This window comes from Camelus bactrianus, chromosome 18 (genome assembly GCF_048773025.1).
Source record: "Camelus bactrianus isolate YW-2024 breed Bactrian camel chromosome 18, ASM4877302v1, whole genome shotgun sequence".
NCBI classification, from domain to species: domain Eukaryota; kingdom Metazoa; phylum Chordata; class Mammalia; order Artiodactyla; family Camelidae; genus Camelus; species Camelus bactrianus.
The window spans coordinates 20,555,592-20,578,606 of NC_133556.1; the positions used below are offsets into that span (position 1 = coordinate 20,555,592).

The window sequence follows — 23,015 nt, forward strand, 5'->3', positions numbered from 1 at the left end:
AAATCTTGCCATTTGCAACAACGTGAATGGAACTTGAGGGCTTTATGCTAAGTGAATAAATCAGAGAAAGACAAATATATTATCTCTCTTATATGTGGAATCTTAAAAAAAAAAAGAGCTTATAGATACAAAGAACAGATTGATGGTTGTCAGAAGCAGGGGGTGGGGGCTGGGCAAAATGAGTGTGAGGGGTTAAAAGGTACAAATTTCCCATTATAAACTAAATGTCACTGGGAGGAGGGTATAGCTCAAGTGGTAGAGTGCATGCTCGGCATGCACAAGGTCCTGGGTTCAATCCCCAGTACCTCCATCAAAATAAATAAATAAACTTAATTACCTCCCCCCGTGGAAAAAAAACAAATTTAAATTAAATAAATAAATAAGTCATGGAGATGCAATGTATAGCATGGTGACAATAGCTAAGAATACTGTATTGTATTATTTGAAAGTTGCTACAAAAGTAGATCTTAAAAGTTCTTATCACAAGAAAAAATATTTTTGTAACTCTGTGTGGTGATGGATGTTAACTAGACTTATTGTGATCATTTCACAATATATACAAATATCAAATCACTATGTTGTACACCTGAATCTAGTATAATGTTATAGGTCAGTTATAAGTCAATTTAAAATTTGAAACTAAAACAGAAGGGGTAACAAGCACAACCAGAGCAAAATACAAGTACTTGGGGGCAAGATGATTAATTTTCCAGATTCTACAGGAGTGGTCTGTGATCACAAAGTAGAAGAAAAATGTCTCCCAAGCAAGGGCACGACAGAGTGGAGACACTGGGGATCGAACCCAGGACCTCATGCATGCTAAGCATGCGCTCTACCACTGAGCTATGTCCCCACTTCATAGACCTGCCTGTTTTAAAGTGCCTTCATGAAATAAAACAAATGTATTCCCTTTTTAAAATACTGGTTATAGTGGTAACCAGTGGGTTTTTCCGTGGGTAGGTGGGTACAGGGGTGGTGCAGAGGGTGTGTAGGGGAGCAGTTTCTGGGAATTAGAAGTGAAAAGAAATTTACTTTTCTTCCTATCCTTCTGTACTATTTGCGTCTTTTTTTTTTCTTCCTATGCCTTTTTTTGTACTATAAGCATTGCCTACTTAAAACAAATCAAGATATAAAATAAAATAAAATTTAAGGTCAAACAAAACCACTCTTCTGCCATAATCTCATTTTGCAGATGGAAATCTGAGACCAGGTAAGAGAAGGGCCTCCTCGGTCCACAGAGCTTCCAGCTCCCCCAGGCAGGCGGCCATCTCCCTCTGAGCCCCAGCATCCCTCGCTCTTCCCTGGATTAAAGCCCTGACCATGCCTTCTTGCCACCATTTCCATGCCTTGCCCAACTCTGTGCCCTCAGTACCCAGCTCAAGACATCCATCTTTTTTTTTCATCCTGCAACCAATATTTGTTCAGAGGACTGACAATGGTCCAGACATTCTGGTAAGTGCCAGGAGTTCACTGAATAAACTCATGGTCAAGGTCCCTCCTTACCTTGTAGACGGGGCTGCCATGAACAGTCACACAGGACAGGCACTACAATTTCAGGGTGTGCATTCACATAGACTGTTATTTAACTGGTGCCCCTGGGTTTGTGCAGTGCACAACCTGTTTAACTACACCCAGTGTCACCACCCATATGCCCATATACTCTCATTCCATGAGAAGCCAGAATCAGCCCAGGACTAATTTGACAGTTCCACCAGTTAATCAGGAGCCCAGCCTCTTTGGGTTCTTCTGTTTCACATTCCTTAGTATATGGCTTTCATTCTCAAGTTTACCTCATGGTCCAAAATGGTTGTTAGAGCTCCAGCCACCACATCTGCATCACAGACAACAGGACATTGCAAGAACAATAGAAAAATAAGGAAATGCACCCCCACCTACGTAAGGAGCTTTACAGAACACTCCATTTCTATCTCATTGGCCAGAAGTTGATCAAATGAACATACCATTCTCTAAGAGAGGTTGGGAAATGTAGTCTCTAAGGTGCTCCCCAGAGTTGTTTTGAGAGGCAATGAGTAGCCTCTGCTATGGACTCAGGAATAATAGGAGTTAATTAAGTGAAGGAGATGTCAGGGAGCAGGTTCCAGGTAGAGGGAACAGCAAGTACAAAGGCTCCAAGATGAGAAGGAGGTGTTCTCAGAACGGAAAGGAGGCTGGGGTAGCCAGAGCCCACTGAAGGGGAGGAGGTGAGGATCCAGGAGAAGAAGAAGGACCCAGCCCCGTTATGCACATCAGCAAACCCAGGTGCCTGCCTTTGACTCTGGGCAAAGCCTTGGAGTCAAACAGACCCATGACTAAGTTCTTAATTCCCTTCTTACCACTGAGAGCCTTTGGGTAAGTCTTTTAACTTGTCTGAGCCTCTGTTTCCTTTCCTATAAAGCAATAATTATATGGAAACAGCCTCTAGATATATTATGTGGATTAAAAGAGAGAATGCGTGTGAGGAAGTTAGCATAGCACCTAACGTGTATTTAGCACACGTTATTATTTACTGATTACATCCTAGACCAAAAAGACTCACGTAATTGTAACAGTCAACAGTCCAGGTTGTATCCCCAGCCTCTGCCCAATCACCTGGCGCATAGTTAGTGCTCAGACGTGGTAACTGTTCCGACTGTGACTACTGCCAGGGACAGTAGACAGCTCATCAGAATTTCTTCCAGCTTCTTTCTTAACTCCTTCCCCACCGTGCCAGCTAACCACAGATCTAGCCAGTCTTCAGATTACCTACCTCAATGGCAAACTAGAAATGAGGATGCCAGGATGGGAAGTGCCACCTTGGGGAGCTAACAGACCCCCGGGTGCCTGATTAGAGCCCCAAACGGTCTCTCTTTTGCTCAGGCTGTAAGAGTGAATCAGCTCAGCCCCACTGCAGAAATGCTTACTACACTGAATTTTAATAAAACCCACACTTACACTCCAGGAACCATCGCCACTTATATCCTCATCGATTTTCTAAGCCTATTTTTATTATTCCTCTTCCCAGTGAGGGTTATATATGTTTGGGGGCTGCATTCCTTTCATAAATAAGTAAATATGTTGGTAAATACTAATAATAGCTAACATTTATTAAGTGCTTGGCATGGAGCCAGGGATGGTGCTGTGGAGCCTCCAGTATTTTCTTCCACCATCACCATAACCCAGTGATCCTGGCACTCTAATGATCCCCATTTGACAGAGGAGGAGACTGAGGCTCAGAGGGGTGAGATAATCTGCCCCAAAAAGGAGCACAGGAGATGCTATGAAAACAGTCTGGCAATTCCTTAAAAAGCTAAACATGTAGTTGCCATAGGACCCAGCCATTCCACTCCCAGGTATATGCACAAAAGAAATGAAGACATAAACCTGCACAAAAACGTGGGCACAAATGTTCACAGCAGCACTAGTCACAATAGTCAAAAGGTAAGAAAAATCCAACGGATCGATCGATCCAAAATCAAATGGATAAACCAAATGTGATATATCCACACAATGGAATACTATACAGCCGTAAAAAAGGAATGTGATACTGATTCAGGCTGCAACATGGACAAACCTTGAAAACAAGACGCTCAGTGAAAGAAGCCAGACACAAAGGTCGCATATTGTATGATTCCCTTGATATGAAATATCCAGAAAAGACAAACCTATTGAGACAGGAAGCCGACTGGTGGTTGCCCAGGGCTGAATGATAGAGGGGAATGGGGACAGTTGCAATGGGGAGACAGGGTTTCTTCGGGGGTGATAAAAATGTTCTGGATCTGATAGTGATGATGGTTGTACAATTCAATGAATATACTAAAACCTACTGAATTGTGCACTTCAATGGGGTGAATTTTATGGCAAGTGAATTAGATCTCAATTTTTTTTGAGAGAGAGGCAGAGCAAGTATTTAAACTCAAGATTATCCAATCCAAAGTCTTAATTACCACGTTCTAAGCAGCTCATGCAGGTCGAAACCCAAACTCCAGTTCACTTCCTAAATGCCTTCCTTCAGACCCCATTAATCAAGCTTCTGGAGTTGAGGTCTGAGGCCAGGCAGGGACACGCTAAACAGCCAGAACAGAGCGATGGTTTGGACACGCCAATATTCCTTCATTTCTGCTGACCCCTGGAGCCTGGGGCTGGCTGGCTCCTCCTAGGCCTTGAGCCCCCAGCAGCATCACAGACACGCTGCATTAGCAATGCTTTACAGCATTCTCAGCAGTCAGCGAGTTAATTACAACTACCAGAGTGAGGTCCACTCACCCTTTAAGGCCAACACGCCAGTCCCAGAAGGAAGTGATGAGATTGCTGGTGCTCAGGCATTTTGCTTCACTGATATAAAATAATTTGTTCTTCTCCTGCAAGCCTCCCCAATACCCACCCCATCCCTGCCCACAGAAGACCCCAAGCAGAAGGCAAGATGGCTTAGTACAAGGGACCTTAACGCTCTGAGAATCGGGGGTCAGACCTGGCTCTGCCGCTTACCCACAGAGTGGCCTCCAGGAGGTGCTTCATTTCTTTGCTCCTCAGTTTTCCCATCCATCAAGTGGAGCTAATGGCGTCCACCTCTTTCACAGTTATCTTGGGAGCTAGGAGATGGTGTATCTGAACGTTCCAGCTTGCAGTGGGCGCTCCTTGCATGGCAGCTGTTATCATTCATTGTCTTCTTAGATGACCTGGGTCCCCTCCACATCATTTCCCCCAGCACACTGAAAGGTGGCAGGTGGCAGCGACTAAAGTGTCCAAGAAGTGTCTCAAATTTCAGTGCATCTGGGACACTGGTTTACCCAAGGACCCCAGCCCAAGTGTTTTCTGATTCAGGAGGGAGACTGAAGACGCTGCATTTTTGATAACCAATTCAGGCTTCAAGACTTTCAGATAACAATTTTCAGCCCTGAATAGACATTGGAATCACCTGGAAAGGGTTAGTTTGTTGGGTTGTTTTTTTTTTTTTTAACGCCTGGCCCCTACCTCCAGAGATTCTGATTTACTGGAGCCTTTGTGTGGCCAGGACGTTGGGCCTGCCTAAAGCTCCCAGTGACTGCAGTGTGCATCCAGGGCTGCGAACCCCTGCTATGAGCCAGTGCGTCTCAGAGTGTGGTCCAGGGACCGACGGCATCAGCATCACTGGGAACTTGCTAAAAATGCAAATTCTCTGTCTGTCCTTCCCCAACCTACTGAGTCAGAAACTCTGGGGTGGGACCAGGCCACGGTGGTTCAGTAAGCCATCTGGGAGAATCTGAAGCACGCTCACGTGTGAGGCCCCCACTGCGAGGCACGTTCTCCCGAACTTGCACGATGACAAGAATCACCTGGCGGGGGTCTTGTCACTCCTAGACACCCCCGCCCAGATTCTGATTCTTAGAGGCCTGAATGGGGCCTGGGAATCTGCATTTCTAATAAGTGCCCGTCACTCTCCTGCTCAAACTACCAGTGGCTCCCACAGCCCTTGAAATTAAATCCAAAATCCTCTCCTTGCCCACTTCTTCTGAGCCTCAGGCAAGTCAGGGCAGCACTGGCTTAAAGAAACACCATAGAGAGAACCCAGAACCACCCCCCCACCTCCTACCTCCACCACCAGGACCACGCCTTGCGGTTCTTATTATTCTGCTACAGAGGCTGTTTGAGGAGCCACAGAACACTGCACGCAGTTTCCCTGAAGAGCTTCTCTGACGAAATAAGTTTTGCATCCAAACCAACATTATCTCTGTCTTCTGTTTAGACAGTGACCTAAATCAGAGAATATTAAAATATATATACACATATACACACTACACATGTATTATACATTTACACACCACACACATATACGTACGCAAACCATACACATACGACATATGCATATGCATAGAACATATACAAATAGACCATATACTCATATGCGCACCACATATACACATCCATGTCTACATGCCTATACATGCACATATACGTACTCCACATGCATATCCATATACATACCACACATGCATATATGCATCACATATACAGGTACGTAGCACATACATATTTACATACCCCACACACACGTACATATACATACAGCATGTGCATATACATACACCCATGCATACATACCACCTGTAAAGATACACACCACACGTGCATACACCTGCCACATATACAGACCCGTGGCACACATACATGTATATACCACACACACCTAACACATGTGCCCACCCACAGCACTTCCTGGGTACCAGCTCCCCACCCTGCCCTGCACACAGTCCCACCTCTCTCCCCAGCTGCCACTCACCCTCAATTGTCAGAAGCTTTCTCTTTCTGAGCCCCCCTGGGGGGCAGGATCTTTGCTGAGACCCTGGAACCCATGATCAGTGAGAGATAGACACCAACAGTCTCCTACCCAACGGCTGCCCATCTTCTTCCCTGCCAACAGCTCCCCAGTCTTGTGCAGGGATCAGGGGGCCAAGCACTCAGGGAGGGTGACCCATCTCCAGGACAAACTTCCAGGCTGAGGGGTCACAACCTTTCAGACCCAATAGCTCCTCTTTTTTATAATAAAAATGTTTGTAATCCCCCCTCTGTGACTCCCTTGTAGCGAAACTCAAGGACATCTACACACATGAATTTTTGTTGTTGAATCAGGATAATGACCTGATTGTAATATAAAGAAAAAAATTAAGGGATATCTATAATAAAAATGATAGGCGTTTCAACATATGAGTGCTCAGACACCGCTACCCGGAAGACGTCAGGATGAAGCAGACACGTGCTTGTCACTGGACTCAAAAATCACCATAGACGTGACAGCCACAAGCACCAACAGGCATGGGCCTGTGGGTGGTCCCTCAGACACCATCCATCTGGTCACCATCAGTGATGTGAGTTCCTGAGATAGACAGGCAGCAACTCTTGTTAATACTCTCAACAAAACAAAGTACAGTTTCCCTTTGTTACAGTCTGTAGCTGCATCCCTGGGGAAGCTGGTCAACATTAAAACCCTCAAAGCATGTAGTGTTTATATGCAAAGTGGAGTTAGTTTCTAGGCTCAGATGACTATAATGAATGTCTAGTAGGAACATTCTTCACTGGGAGGACTGCCGCATGTATTGCAGCATATGTAACATCTCTGGTCCCCACAATCTAAATGGCCTTGACACCCTCTGGCCATTGTGACAGTGTACATGTCCCATTCTTGTGGACAGCTGCAGGTTCCAACAAGGAGATAACCCTCTTGATCACTTCCTACCCCCCTTTTCTGTTTTGAATGCTCTTGTGTGAGGACATGATGCTTGGAGCTCTGGCAGCCATCTTGGGGCCATGAGTTAAAGACTGAGACTTCATAAAGATAACCACACTAATGCCTAACCATCACTGAGTCTCTTCCCCAACCCTCAGAACTGCCTACTTCCAGACTTCCCATCATACAAATTAATCAAATACATTTAGTGTTCATGCTCTATTATTTAAATCTCTTACTTGCAATGAAATAAATCTTTCCTGATAGAGATAGACCCAACAGGCCAGTATGGCTGAATAAAAAAAATTAAAATGTGCAGCCCATAACATAATATGATGCCTAGGATTCTACTTGAAACACTTCCAGGAAAAGAAAAAGAAGTGACTGCCAGTTATAAGATGAATAAGTTCTGGGGCTGTAATGTACAGCATATTAACCAAATAGTACTGTATTGTACATTTGAAAGTGACTAAGAAAGTAGATTCTTAAAGTTTTCACCACACAAAAAAAAATTGTAGCTATGTGAGGTGATGGATATGTTAACTAACCTAACTTTGATAGTAAGTTTGCAAAATACGTATGTATCAAATCATTACATTATATACCTTACACTTACATCATGTTATACACCAATTATATCACAATAAAGATGGGGGGAAATTGTATGGTGAGGGAGTGGGGTGCGATCAACAAGATTTTCCTTAAGATAAATCTTGAGAAATTCCTCTTGAGAAAAAAAAATTAATTTTGACTGTGGGGACAGAGGAAACAAGATGGCAAATGCTGATAACCACTGAAGCTGGGCAATGACCTGACTTTCTCTCTCTCTCACACACACACACACACACATACACACACACACTGTATATGACTGTGAAAATTATCATAGTAAAAAAAATTTAAAGGATAATTGTTTTTAAGAAAAAGTTGCTTCACTTCTCCCCTGGAGTTAGGCTACAATGCTTATTTTGGTTTTTATTTTTAGGAGAATTGGAGAGTATCCATGAGGGTTAAGGTCAGAATTTGCATCGCAAAATGGGTCCCTGTAGATTTTACCATCCCAAGAGTACAGATTAGGGTAACAGAATATTAGAGAAGCTGAGAGACATTGGAGCCCCCTGACTGAGCCTGAAAAGTTCAAGCTCTACTAGTCATTGGATGTGTGACCTTAGGCAAGATACTAACCTCTCTGAGCCTCAGTCACTACTGCTGTACAATGGGCTTAAACAATAGTGCCCACTTCCTGGATGATTGTGAGCAACAAATGAAGTTACGAACATGCTTGAGAAACAATAGCTGCTGTGGTTATTATTTTACCTTTACTTCCAGTGCACTTTCCCTCACTGTAGGGAAATGACTAGGTGTTGAACTTTTAACCTGACTGTATTTCTGAGCACCCCCCACCCTCATTCTGATCTTAGCTCTCCTCTCCTCCCCACTCCAATCCAGTATTAATACATAGTGATCATTTATACTGTCAAGGAGTGGGCTGGGCTCTTCACCTGGATCACCTCATTTAATCCATGATATTATTGGACCCATTTTTCAGAGGAGGAAACTGAGGCTCAGAGAGGCTAAGATCACACACCTATCAAGTGGGCTCTGAAACCAGGTGTACCTGATTCCCCAAAGTTGGAGTCATTTTAAAAGTTCTCCCACCGTAGGGCTCAGAATAAAGGTCTCACCCCAAAGGTTAGCCCACGTTTGGTCTCTACATACAGGTACAACCCAATTTTTTATTCCCATTCTACAGATAAGAAAACTGAGTCCTGCAGTCTGCCCTGGCAACAGAGATGGACCACCTTTCTGATTCCACTTCTCATGAGCTGGGTGTGAAGCTCTGGACTCTGGACTCTGCATCCTGTGCTCATTCCACTCCTCTCCCCACTCCACCTCCCACCAGCCCACCTGCCCAGCACTGACCCAATTTGTGTCCTAGGCCTGGGGAAGCAGGAAGAGTGACACAGTGGACAAGAACTGGTCCAGGGATCAGAACGTACAGTTCTGGCACCACTCAGCTGGGTGACCTTGGATCACTTACTTCCCCTCTCTGAGCCCAACTTCCTCATCTCATCCAAAATCCTACATCTGTGGTCATTTCAGCATCTCCCAGGGAGAGCCCTACTCTCCTTTCTCACCTTGACCTCCCATTCCTCTTCTTCAGAAGGTGGAGACACAAAGAGCAATAAAACACAAAGAAGTCTGCTCTTTGGAGCCCAAAGTTGCTGTCCTTCCAAGGACAAAGAGAAATAGTGCTGCTTGAACCATTTACACACAGACTTTCCCAGAGCTGAGTGACGAGCCATATCTGTGGGAAGCACTGCCACCTTGTGGCGCAGTGGCTCCACTGCAGGCCACCTCCAGGGGCTTACAGGAAGTCTGCCAACCGCTCAAGGCCTGCGGTGTTCAAAAGGAGGAGGGGAAGGCACAGCTGGCCTTCAGGGGTGGCAAAATTCAACAAGGCCTAGAGGAGAGAGAGGGCGACGTGGCGTGCTGGAAAGTGCAAAGGCGGCTTGCTGCCCTCGCTGCCTGGAATGCTCTTCCCCAAACAGGGACGTGCTCTCTCTCCCCCCACCCCACAAGCCTCTGCTCACAGGCGTCTTCTCTCACTACCCTCTTTAGAACGGCACGTCATCACGCCCCATGGCGCTCATCCATCTAAGGGGCTACGTGTTTCTGGGCTTTAGACCACATGTCCTGCCGGTTTTCTCTCCCCCGACTAGCGTACCCGTTCTAACAGCCCAGGAGCTTTTGTCTGTCTTGTTCACCTCTGTGTCTCCAGCACCTAGGACAGAGCCTGGCCCGTATCACATTTATTTATTAATTGAATGAATGAACGCTCTCAGTGGCTTGGGCAAGCTGCTAAGGCTCTCTGAGCCTCTGTTTCCTCAGCTGCAAAATAAGGATAAAAACAGCTCCCTCTTTATCTGCATCACAGGATTGCAGTAAAGATCAAATGCATTCCTGTTCAGTGGGTTCTGTAGGAAGCTGAATAATTATTCCCCAGAAATTCATGTCCACTTGGAACCTCAGGATACGGTCTCCTTTGGAAGCATGGTCTTTGTAGACGGAATGAGTTAACATGGAGTGATTCTGGATGCGAGTGAGCCCTAAACCCTATGGCAGCGGGGGAAGAAGGCGGTGTGGAGATGGAGCAGAGGCCGGGGTGATGCTGCCTCAAGCCAAGGGATGCCTGGGGCCACCAGAGCTGGAAGGGGCCGGGATGGACTCTTTCCTTCAGAAGGAGCATGTCCCCCAGACACCTTGATTTTGGACTTCTCATTCCGGAACTGTGAGAGAATACATTTCCCCTTGGTTAAGCCACCTAGTCTGTGGCTCTTTGTTTCGCAGTGACGGGACACTGAAACAGGTGGCCATGTAACAGCAACACCCTGGAAAGCGTGAAGCGGACGTTTCTGGCTGAATTACATGCATATCCTGTTCACCACCGCCCCGGTCAGCTTTATAACAGTATTTTTCTCTGAGATGTTTTCTCTTGAAAATAAACATCCTTGCCCCTTGCTGAACCAGTGAGCCCGGGTGTCAGCCAGAACTCCGCACGCTAGCTAAGGAGCAGGGGCAATTCCCGCTGCAGGTGATCTCCAAAGACAGAGGCTCCAGGAGGTCTCCTGGGTGGGGTGGGGTGCTCCCCAGTGGGTGCAGCTCACTCTGCACCATCCTCTCCTTCTCCTGCTTCTCTTGGGTTTAGTGGACAATCCTGGCCCTTGATGGACCATCAGAGGTCCAATGGTGAGGCAGCCAGATCCACCGGGTGGTGAAGGAAAGGTTTCCTACCAGCTCTAGGCTCCTTCAAGGAAATGGGCATGTTCGTTTCCTCCTGCCACTGTAACACACACTGTCACACTTATTTGTTATCTTACAGGGCTGGAGTTCAGAAATCTGAAACAGGCTTTCCTGGGCTGAAAGTCAATGGGCTGCTACAGCTGGCTCCTTCTAGATGTGCCAGGGGAGAGGCCACTGCTGTGACCTCTCTAGCCTGCATTCCTTGACCTGCGGCCCCTTCCGGTCAGCAGTCTCCACGCTCCAGCCTCTGCCTCCAGCATCACACGTCCTCCTCAGACTCTGACCCTTCTGTCTCCCTCTTCCCCTTATGAGTCCATGGGGCCCACCTGTATAATCCAGGATCACCTCCCATCTCAGGGAGATGAATCACATCTGCAAAGTCCCTCTGCCATGTAAGATAATATATTCACAGTTTCAAGAGATTAGGGCATGGGCATCCTTGGAGGCAGGGGACATAATTTTGCTGACCACAGTAGTGAAAGGATGAAAAGGATAAAGGCCAGCCAGCAGTTTGGGTCTGGGAGAAGCCCTCTGACATTTTCCACAGCCCCAGGCCACTCTCGGTCCGGCAGGCAGAATGATGTCCTCAATACATAGAACAGGTTGCCCTGCCGTCAACCTCCAAGATCCTCTCATCACTTAGAATAAAAGCCAAACTTCTGACTGGAAGCTTCCACAGGTCTGAGCTCAGCCACCTCCCCCGACCTCATGGCCCGACACTCTCTATCTTGCCAACCAGCCACTCTCTCCTTCTTTCTGTTCCTCAAACACAGGAGGTCATTCCCACCTCAGGCCCTTTGCACCTGCTGTTTCCACTGTGTGAACTGCTCTTCGCTCTCATCTTCCAGCCAAGGCTCCTTCTCATGCTGCAGGTCTCTGCTCAGGGAGACCTGCTCTGATCACCTCATCCAAAGGAGCTCCCAGCCATTATTCTCCAGCACATCATTTCTTTTCTTTTCTCCATAGCACTATCACTGCCTGAAGGCATCTCATGGTTTTATTTACTTGCTTATTTCCTGTCTGAGATAAAGCTAGGCTCCACAAGATGGGGAACCTCCCCTGTCTTCTTTGCTGCTGTATCTCCAGTGCCGAGTACTGTGCCTGGCAAGGAAGAAGAGCTTGTTAATTGCCTGCTGTATCAACAAGTCTTAGAGATATCATTACTGCCTCTATTTCACTGAGGGGCAAACTGAGCTACGGAGAAGTTTCGTAACTTGTCCAAGGTCACAGATCTATGTGCTGGCTTCCTAGGGCTGCTGTAACAGACTACCATAAACTGAGTGGTATAAACAACAAAAATTCATCAGACCACAGCTGGGGAGGCTAGACGTCCAAGATCAAGGTGTCAGCAGCCTTGGCTCCTTCCGAGGGCCGTGAGGGAAGGAGGTGGTCCAAGCCTCTCTCCTGGGCTGGTAGCTGCCATCTTCCCCCTGTGTCACTTCACATCATCTTCCTTCTGTGTGTGTCTGTGCCCAGACTTCTCCTTTTAATTAGAGCGCCTGTCAGATTGGATTAGGGCTCACCCTGATGCCCTCACGTCACCTGGATCACCTCTGTAAAGACTCAGTCTTCAGATAGGCCACATCCTGCAGTCCTGGAGGTCAGGACCTGAGCACATGATACTGGGAGGGTGGGAAGGACCATTCAACCCATGAGAAGCTAGTATGTGGGTGGTGCTGGCAGGTCTCAAACCCAGGTCCCTGTGACACATCACTGCAAGAGAGATTAAAGTGACTAGCAGCTGGTGGCATTGGTGGCCTCCCCATGTCATGCCCTTGTGTAGACCCCACACACACTGACTGGGCCCGGCCCTGGGACTTGCTTCAGCCGATGGGACGCTAGCAAGCATGATGCTAGCAGGGCTGGTCTTGTGGGAACGTTGGACTGGCTCCCCCTGGAACCCAGCCATCATGGTGAGAAACAGGCCGACTGCCCTGCTGGGGAGAAAGTCCATGTGAAGGGAGGCCCGGAACTCCAGAGGCCACCTTGGACCTTCCAGCCCAGAGCACAGACAAGCCCTGTCCCAGTCACACAGCCGTGAGCCACTGGCTGTATCGTAAGCCACTGCATTCAGGAGCAGTTTCCTACACAGCTCTGATCACTCAGACCCCAAGCAAATTCAGCTGCAAGCAAGCTCTGAGCTGTGTGTTTATGATGTTGTTTACAAAGCTGTTCTATAAGTAATAGGCTTACCTGGGTTCTTTGAGGACTAGGAACAAGAATGAATGAATCATTGAATGAATTAACAAATATATATGCAACACATTATAAATAACATCATTAATCCTCAAAAGGTGATGTCCTCACACACCTAAAGAATGTGTCCCGTGTCATGTCTCAGACCCCAGGGGTCTGAGGACCTCAGGGGACCCTGGGCACTGCAGAGCTGTCGGTTCAAAAAGCTGTCAGGCCAATAAAAAATTAACAATTAAATATTAATTAATTAATTAATTAATCAATTAAAATAGGGAGATTATCCTGGGGGGGGAAAAGCCATCAGGTCAATAAAAAATTAAAAAATAAAAATTAATTAATTAAATAAAATAGATTATCTTAAAATAAAAAGGTGTCAGAGTACTCTGACTCCTGCTCAAGCTCATCTACTCATTTATAACAAAACCCAACACGTGGGACATGCTAGAGACACTATCAGAATCAAAATATGAGCTGTCTGACCAGAGACAAAATGACAGGACAAAGATACATCGCCTCCTAGTGGGAATCTCAGGAAATGCCATCAGGAGAAGCGAGAAAAGGGAGCCTTGCTCAGGTTCCTCTGAAGGAGAACTGGAAGGTAGAGCTGGACGACAGTCACCGTCAAGTTGCAAAGTCAAGGCAGGCAGGGTGGACCTTGGAGCAGGCTGGGTGGGGTCTTCGGGGCACAGAAGCCGCCTCGACTCGGCTCCAACTCTGGGCTCTGCAGGCTGGTGGGGCCTTGGCTCCCAGAGGGAACATCTCCACCGGGGGACAGCAAATGTCCCATTGAGCCCCTCATGGTGAGACAGGAGCCTGGAAAGGAAGGAGCCGCTGTCCAACCAGAGGAATTGCCTGTATCCGGGGGAGGAGGCAGGGCTGCTTTCCCACCGGAAGGTCGGGGGCGAAGATGTTTAGCATTCATGTGACTCCACCTGGGCACCTCATGCCAGCGTCTGACGGTGTCTTAGTTCAGCTGCCACAACAAAGTGCCACAGGATGGGTGGCTTTTCAGTTACAGAAATTCATTCCTCAAAGTTCAGGAGCCTGGAAGTCCAACACCAGGGTGCCAGCAGGATCGGGTTCTGGTGAGGGTCTCTCTGGGCTGCAGACAGCCGACTTCTCACTGTGTCCGCACGTGGCAGAAAGAGGAAGCTCTCTGGGCTCTGTTTTGTAAGGGCACCGATCCCGTCCCCAAGGGCTCCACTCTCATGACTTGATCACCTCCCAAAGGCTCCACTTCCCAACACCATCACATTGGGGGTTAGGATGTCAACATACAAATCCAGGGGGACCAAACATTCAGTCCACGGCACACGAGGAATGGTCAAGTGCTGTGGTCACAGCCAGAGTCGGGCATGGTGACCAGCAACCCAGGACCCTTGAAGATGAAGGTCTTGGTCAGCCCCTAAGTAAACCCCTGAGGCCAGGAGGGGACACAGCCCAGGGCAAGGAGATGGAGGGGGTAAGAGAGAACAGAGACAGTGCATGCCTGCTGGAAGCTGAGTGTCCCTCCCAGCCTCCCCCCTTCAGGTAGGGGGCGGGCAGAGGTACCCGCTCAGCCAGCAGACACGGGTGTAAAGGCCAGCCCCATTTGCCCCCGTGTGGGACAGCTCCGCTCCCATGAGGTGGCCCTGCTTCTCCCTCTGCCCAGGGCTGCCTACTTCCTCCCCCCCAGTGTTGCCCCCAGGAATGCTTCCCACCGACTTCCTGGGTGCCAGTCCCCACCTCAGGGGGCCTGCCTGAAATGCCCACCTTCACCCCGCGAGTCCAGGTGGAGCTGCCCGGCTTTCTCACACGAGACTCTCCCCAGAGCACAGCTCCTCTCTGCTTGCTCAGCCAGGGTCCTCCTGATACTCCTTCCGTTGTGAACTAAACGTTTATCTCCCCTCTGCACACACGATCCGAATATTTAAGCCCTAACCCCTCCCATGTGGTGGTGGTTGGAAGTGGAGCCCGTGGGAGGTGACTAGGTTCAAATGAGCTCATGAGGGTGGGGCCCCCCATGGGGGATTAGTGCCCCCATAAGGAGGTGAAAGGACCAGAGCCCTGTCTCTCTCCATGTGTGACGGTGACTGTCTGCAAGCCAGGAAGCGTCCTCACCAGGAACCCAGTCTGCTGACACCGTGGACTGTGAGCAATAAACGTCTGTTTAAGCCACGTGGCCTGTGGTGGGTTCCGTTTTAGCAGCCCAAGCTGACGAAGACACCTTTTCGTACCACTTCCTCCTTCTGAAGGGTCCCTGAAGGCTGGAGGCGTGCTGGGACACCACCGCCGCCACCCCTGTGCTGGAGAGCGCCACCTCCCAGACTGACGCAGAGGAGGACAGGGCACCCTCCCAGGGGACGAGGGGCGCCGCCGCCGGGTGAGCCTGTCCCTCACTCAGCTCTTTCAACTACCAACAGGGGTGTAGGGGGAGCGGGACTGATCAAGCGAGGACAAAGCACGTGGGCAATGGAGGAGGTAAAAGGAGAGCTCTCCTGCTATTGTGTGTGTGTGTGCGTGTGTGTGTGTGTGTGTGTGTGTGTGTGTCTTTTATTTTTGTTTGTTTGTTTGTTTTTGAGTCAAGAGAGAAAGCTCAGCAAGGACCAGAGGACCTGAAAAGGTGCCCTTGCCCCCTCCCCATCCCTACCACGCATGGGGGGGAGGCCCTTCCTTGCCCTGCTCCCCCAGGCCAGGGGGAGCACCCCTCACCCACGCCCACGCCTGTGCAGACACTGCTCCCGCGGTACCACACCAGCCAGAGGGGCTGAGTCCAGAGGGGCTTCCAGCTTCAGCCACTCACTGGGTCAGAAGAACCCCCACTTCAAAACCCCAGCCCTGACATGGAGCCCAGGACACAACTCAGACTCCAGCTTCATGAGAGACCATCCCAATGTACGGGAGCCGTCCTTATCTCTTGCAAGCTTGCAGAAGGGATATATGAGGCGAAAAGAGTGAGAGTCTATATTCATATTTTCGCATAAAGATTCTGCACCCAATTACAATGTGTTTTTCCCACACCACCAAGCAACTCTTTGATGCCAGCTGAGTATCTTACAATTCAACTCAACTGTGACACTATCTGCCTGAAGACAACACTAGATCCCACAGGTTATGAGGTCAGTCCTACATGACTCTCCTCCCCCTTCAGACCCCAATGGTGTGTCCGGGTTGTCACCTGTGCTTCTGCCTGATGGGCTAAAAACTGGAGGTTCCTCTTGTTCAATTAATTTGCTAGAGCGTTCCACAGAAGTCAGAGAAATATTTTGCTTACAAGATCATCAGTTTATTATAAAAGACCGTAACTCATGAACAGCCAGATGGAAGAGATACACGGGCAAGGGATGGGGAAGGGGCACAGAGCTCCCATGCCCCCTCCAAGCACACCACTCTTCCAGAATCTCCACGTGCTCACCAATCCAGAAGCTCCCTAAACCCCCTCTTTTCTGGTTTTCTTTTTTTAATGGAGGCTTTATTTTATAGGCACGATTGATTGATTAAATCATTGGCCACTGGTGATTGATTCTACCTCCAGCTCCTCTCCCCTCCCGGGAGGTCAGGTCCCAGCCCTCTAATCACAGGGTTGATTCCCCTGAGGACCAACCCCCACTTTTAGGTCCTTCCAAAAGTCACCTCATTAACATAACAAAAGACTCCTTTCTGCCCTTGTCCCAGGAAATTCCAAGGGTTTTAGGAGCTCTGTGCCAGGAACAGGGATGAAGACCAAATATATATTTCTTATTGTAAATCACAACATCACAGCTTGTCCTTGAATTTAACTTCTGGAAGCTTGCCGGAGAAAGAAAGAGCAGTGGTTACCTGTGGGGGAGGTTACGGGGATAGACGGCCCTGCAGGAAGGACAGAGTCGCTGCAGACAGGGAGGTTGAGCCCCACACGGGCTGAGGGCAGAGGGAGGCTGAGATGGAGCCTGCAGGGCACACACCAAGCCATGGATGCCACCACGGAGCCAAGTGTCCCAGGAGAAAGAGGTGCCATCGTCCTCTCCCCAAGCCCCCGGTGCACCCACCAGAGGGAGCACCTGTCCCCATCCCTGGAAAGCTCCCTGCAGTCCCTCTAAAGGATGGGGTTTTACCCTGGGTGTCTCTTTACATTGCTGTTTTTGAACCTGGTGAATATATCAGCCACCAAAAAAAAATTGACCTCAAACACAACAGTAACTTTTTTAAAGTATATATGACGTTGTTACAAACTTTCTGGATCAGAAGCCTTACGGGTTCATACAGCTCAGTATAGAAACCGCGCCACGTGAGAGGCTGAAATGACTCTAGGATGACGCCGAGAGTCAAGCTCACAGGCAGCGCACTGGCCCACCACACAGTTTCGTCCGTCAGTTTTATCCTCTACAACTTCAACTTTAAAATGGGAAACAGAGCCTCTCAAACAGAGGAACAAGAAACAAGGGGCATCAAAAAGCCAGCCTCCAGCTAACACCCCAGGCAGGTTTATGGATGTTCAGAACTTACATTTGCACGTACTTACTTAATTGGGAATTAAAGGAAAAATTTGCCCTGAAAATGGTCAAAATGAGCTCTCTTATTGTGTACACAGTTGTTAGAGAAAGCTAGCTTGGGGGAAAAATTTTTTTCAGAATTCTGACCCTGAGGGAACAAGTCCTTCTAGGAGAATTTGCTTTTCTCACCCTGTGCCTTGAGACCAGAGCTCTCAGGAATTCTGAACTTATGTAGACCAACTCTAATTCCTGAGCCTGCAGGGCAGGAAAAAGAGAGAGAGGGTTTGTTTTTTGTTTTTTTATAAGTATGTGATTTATTTATTTTATTTTTATTTAATTTATTTTTTGAAGGAGGGGAGGCAATTAGATTTATTTATTTACTTATTTTTTTAGTGTAAGTACTGGGGATTGAACCCAAGACCTCATGCATGCTAAGCATGCACTCTGCCACTGAGCTATACCCTCCCTTAGGAAAGAAATTTTTAAATTTAGCTTATTCCAACTGTTAACACGAGTGGGTTTTATACTGTAATCCCTGATTCATGACTAAGTTTAGAAAATGAAGCTCTGAGACCTCTGGTTGTGTCTGTCTATGTGTCTATGTGTGTATCATATGTCTTTCCCTTTGGACGATATTATCAAAATTGATATGTAAATGAGCTCTATTGGCTTATATAAATGCTCAGAAATATAAAAGGAAACTGGCCGGAATGAATTTCAGGTTCACGTGAACTGGGAACATTCAATTATGCACCATGATATTTAGGATTTATAGTGTTTGCTGGATTTTCTGCAATAAGCATATGCTAGCTTTGAAATGAGAGAAGCTGTTTTTCCATAAGCTGTATTAAAAGTAAAATAAGAGAAAGGAAGTGAAGGGTTGGGGGCTGGGGGGGTCCTCCCAGGACCTCCTCGTCCCTGTGCAGCCGCAAGACGGACTGATTCACCAGGTGAGATTTACTGAAATCCAGATATCAGCTTCCCATTCTCTCTCCAGCTGTTCCAAATCTATCTCTGTCGAGGGCTGAATGTTTGTGTCCTCCCCAAATCCACATGCTGAAGCCCAAATCCCCGGTATGATGGCACTCGATGTGGGAGGGGATTAGGTTTAGATGAGGTCATGAGGATGGGGCCCCCAGGGTGGGGTTAGTGCCCTTAGAGGAAGAGGAGGAGGCAGCAGAGCACTCTCTCTCTGCCGTGTGAGGACACGGCGAGAAAGCGGCCAACCACAAGCCGGGAGAGCGCTCTCACCCAGCCTGATGGTGCTGGCACCCCGATCTTGGGCTGCCAGCCTCTAGAATCGTGAGAAATAAACGTCTGTTGTTTGTAGGCTGCCCACACGATGGTATTTTACTGCTGTAGCCAGAATGGACTGAGGCAACTCCCTCCCAGCAGCCAGAGGGAAAAGTGCAGAACATGCCTCAGACCACGCACAGGGGCTGACTCCCTCTGTGGCCCCACTTGGCCCCACTGCCCTCAGGACAGACCTACACCCCTTACCAGAGTGCATCAGCCCTCTCCACCTTTCCAGCCTCCTCTAGGGCGGCCACCTGGTCCCCATGCCCCGCCACCTTGGACTACTTTCAGCTCCTCACATGCCACCTAGGCCTTTGCTGATGGGGTTCCCAATGCCAGGATCCCCACTCTCCTGACCTTTTAGGCAGTTAGCTGAGAGTCAGCCTCCAGGGGCCAGCTTAGGTGCCACTGCCTCCTTCAAACGTCCTCTGACTTCCAAAGCCAGAAGTAAGGGCCCTTCCTCTAAGCTCCTGGTCCCCACGCTACCTCTCTCAGAGCAGGTACTAAACCTACTATCACTGTCTCTTCATGGTTGTACGGGTCAGAGTCCCAACAGAAGAGATGATGCTCTCAGAATAGGACTGGCTGTAATACCATGAACTCTTCCTCCAGGAAGTGACACCAATCACTTCTGCCACAACTCACTGGCTGGGAGTGGTCACAGAACCCACCTACCCACAAAGAGACCGATGGTACAATCCTATCACACGTCCCAGAGGCAGCGAGCTGGAAATATTGGGCCAACAGCAGGAACATCTTGTTCTCAATTGCATCCCTGGCCCCTAGCACAGTGCCTTGGTATTATTTGTCACCTGACTGAATGACTGTCATAGTAGGACCATTCTCCTGTTGGTAGCAGAGAATATCACAGCAAACTGAAAATTCAGTTCTCCATTTTAATAATGTAATGGTATAAACCAAATCAGCCTTTAAATTTCAAATGCAACACATCAAGATTCAAAGTCAGATACATACATTGAGATTAACCCTGTCTTTCGTGCAAAGAAAAAGTCTTTTTTTTAATTTCAGGAATTGGGCCAGAGTAGCCCACTGAGCTACTTGCCCACCGAAGTGATCTTCAGGTAGAAAAAACATGACAGTAAAAACTACTACAAGAAAAAGCATAAATAGCCATTGTTTACTTATTCACTAGACATGCATATATTGAGCACCTACCATGTGCCTAGAAGTTTCCAGATCCCCATGCAGCCCGGCATTTGGGCAGAAAAGGGCTCTGTATCACTCAAGGTTCTTGTTTGCAAGCAACAGAAACTGGCTCTGGTTAATTAGGCAGTAAAGGTGTTTGGTTAAAAGTTATTGGGGATGTTCTGGAACCGTCTGTACCCAACGGGGCAAGGAGAGGAGAAGTGGGGTCTCCCAGGGCAGGGGTGCCAGGGAGGTGACAGGCCAGGGGAAGGCCCTTTGCACGGCTGCCACCCTGGCTGATGAGCACCCTTGCTCAGCTCTGTCCTTGTCTTTCTTCTCCCCTAGCTTCTGGTGTCTTCTGTGCCCCGCCTCACTTCCGTCCCTGCCTGCCGTCCCCATTACATAACTGTCCCCTGTCCCAGGAGCCCTTACATAACCCAAGCCACCTCAGGCTCCCACCCCCACCTCACAGCTCCCACCTCGGTCTCACCTGTCGGGCACAATCTTTCACAGATGGCTGGGCCAAGTCCTCACGACCAATGTCAGGAGAGGGAGCGGGAGGAGGAGGAGGAAGAGGAGGAGCAGTGGGAGGCGGGGGAGGCTATGCTCATCCCAGCAGGGGCTGGACGAAGTTTTCCAGCAGAAGGGAGCCCTGGAGGGGCCTGCTCTGCACCTGAAGCCCTGGTCCAAGGCTTCTTGTCAGGAGGCTCAAACTGGCTTTCTGTGCCTCAACATCTGCCTCTGCAGAATGAGGGCAGGGATACAGGTAACAATACTGCATTGTATACTTGACATTTGCTCAGAGAATAGATCTTAAGTGTTTTGACTACACCGGAAAAAAAAAAAAAAGATAACTACGTTTAGGTGGCCAATGTGTTAATTTGCTTAATTGTGGTAATCTTTCATAAGGTATACATGGACCAAACCATCAGGCTGCAAGCCTTAAATAGACACATTTTTTTTGGCCAATTATACTTCCAAAAAGCTGGAAAAAAAATGTTTAATAAAATTAAATGGGGATAATTCTCATAGGATTATCACAAGATCCCCAAAATTTCTGTGTATATATGACCACAGGAGACACAGAGATCTCTCTAAGCCATTTGTGGGCCACAAACAAGGACCTATGAGAGCCAGTGCAGGAAAGGAGGAGGAGGTGGCTGCCACATGCTGATGGCAGGTGACACCTGGGTTTGTGGACACCTGTGAGGCCCCCTGATGGGGACTCTGGAAATAACTGAAGACCACTTCACAAGAATGACTGATTCTTCTAACACACGGTGGGTGGCATAGGTTACACTGAGGCAAGAAGGAGCGTGGTGACTGACATCCATCACCAGCACAGAACCACAGAGTGGTAGCAATGGTGTGCTCCACACTTGCTTACTCCTGGCCGGTCACTCCTAAGAAGCATCCAGAGATGCCAATGGCCTAACGTGTCCCTCTAGAGGGAAAGTCAGGTTCTGGAGTCTGCAGAACCTGAGCACCCCCACTCCCAGCCTTGCCAAGCACCGGTTCCCAAGAATCCATTAATTAGGAGGCACTCCCGCACGCTTTGGACCAGTTCCCCACACACACACTCTAGTGGGACAGTCTGCCTCCTCTGCCCACCTGGAGCTCCCTGAGAGCAGGATCCACTCGTATCCACAACGAGACCAAGCAGAGAGCCTGGCACTTAGCAGACGCCCAGGGAAAGTGTCTGTGACACCATCGGGGTCCGATGTTCAGGCAGTCACCTACCGGAGGCAATTCAACAGGTACTGAAATGATCATCCTATCAGGTGCATGAATGCTCATCATTCAAATTCACTTCTCCATGGGATTGAGCTGACGTTTCCGGAAACTTCACCCGCGAGGCAATGTGGTAAAGCGGGAAGAGCCTGCGTAGCTTGGTTCTCGTCCTGCCTCCTGTTGCTCACCAGCTCTGCCGTCTCAGAGAAGTCATTCAGCCTTTTCAAGCCTCAGTTTCATCACAGCCAGATGTGGGTGCCTACCTCAGGAAGCTCCACAGTTAAAGCAAGATGGTCCATAGAAATGGGCTTTGGGGACTCAGGAGTCCTGAACGGCACGTTCATCTGGAAGATGATCTATTTAGCCGAGAAAAGAGGTTCCTGATGGGTTTGGATACAGACTAGACATACTTCAAAGGGAAAAACAAGGCTGGAATTTAATTATTCACTTAGTCAAGGAATATCTGATGTTCCATGTCCTGTACTGGGCCACGGGATACCAGGATGGACAGCAGACGTGGTTCCTCTTTTCATTAAGCTTGGAGCCTCTAGTCACATGAGGCTACTGAAATTTAAGGTAATTAAGAGTAAATAAAACTGACAGTTCAGTTCTGCAGTCACCCTAGTGACATCTAAATTGCTCAACAGCCACATGTGCTGGTGGCTATCCTACCGGATGGCGCAGATACAGAAGACTTCCATCATCGTAGAAAGCTCTTAAGACAGCGCTGAGACAGTCTAGCTGGGGAGACAGTAATAAGTAGAGCCACACAAACACCTAATTATACTCCCTGACATTTGTCAGTGGAAAAGCCATGGGCAGTGCTTTCACCATTTTTCAGGTGAGGAATAGAGGTGGAGAAGCCTCTGCTTTTCATTAGCTTGAAGCGGACTGAGCATTTGAGAGCCTGACGCAGCTCCCGGCACCTCCTAGAGCTGTTCCCCCCAGGGCTGGAGACCTGGGGAGCCCTCCGGGGACATGAGGCTTGCCTGTGATGATTTCTGACTCTAGAGCAAATGACACTAGTTTAGCCACTGGTTGAGAGAAACGGCCTGGATTGGATCCTAGCTCTGTCAACTCTGTGACTGTGGGTGGGTACTTAACCCTGCTGGGCCTCAGTGTCTCCATCTGGAACATGGAGTGAATAACAGTATCTGGCCTAGAGAGCTGCTGGGGGAATGAAATACTCTGAAGCCCTGAGAACAGCGCCT

The 23,015-nt window shown here is 48.4% G+C and overlaps 1 non-coding gene across 1 annotated transcript; it reads right to left on the bottom strand.

Annotated features, from left to right (window-relative positions):
• Window positions 1-781: 781 nt before the first annotated feature.
• Window positions 782-853, bottom strand: TRNAA-AGC (transfer RNA alanine (anticodon AGC)). Its single transcript has one exon. It is a non-coding gene; the product is annotated as a tRNA-Ala (tRNA).
• Window positions 854-23,015: the final 22,162 nt, after the last annotated feature.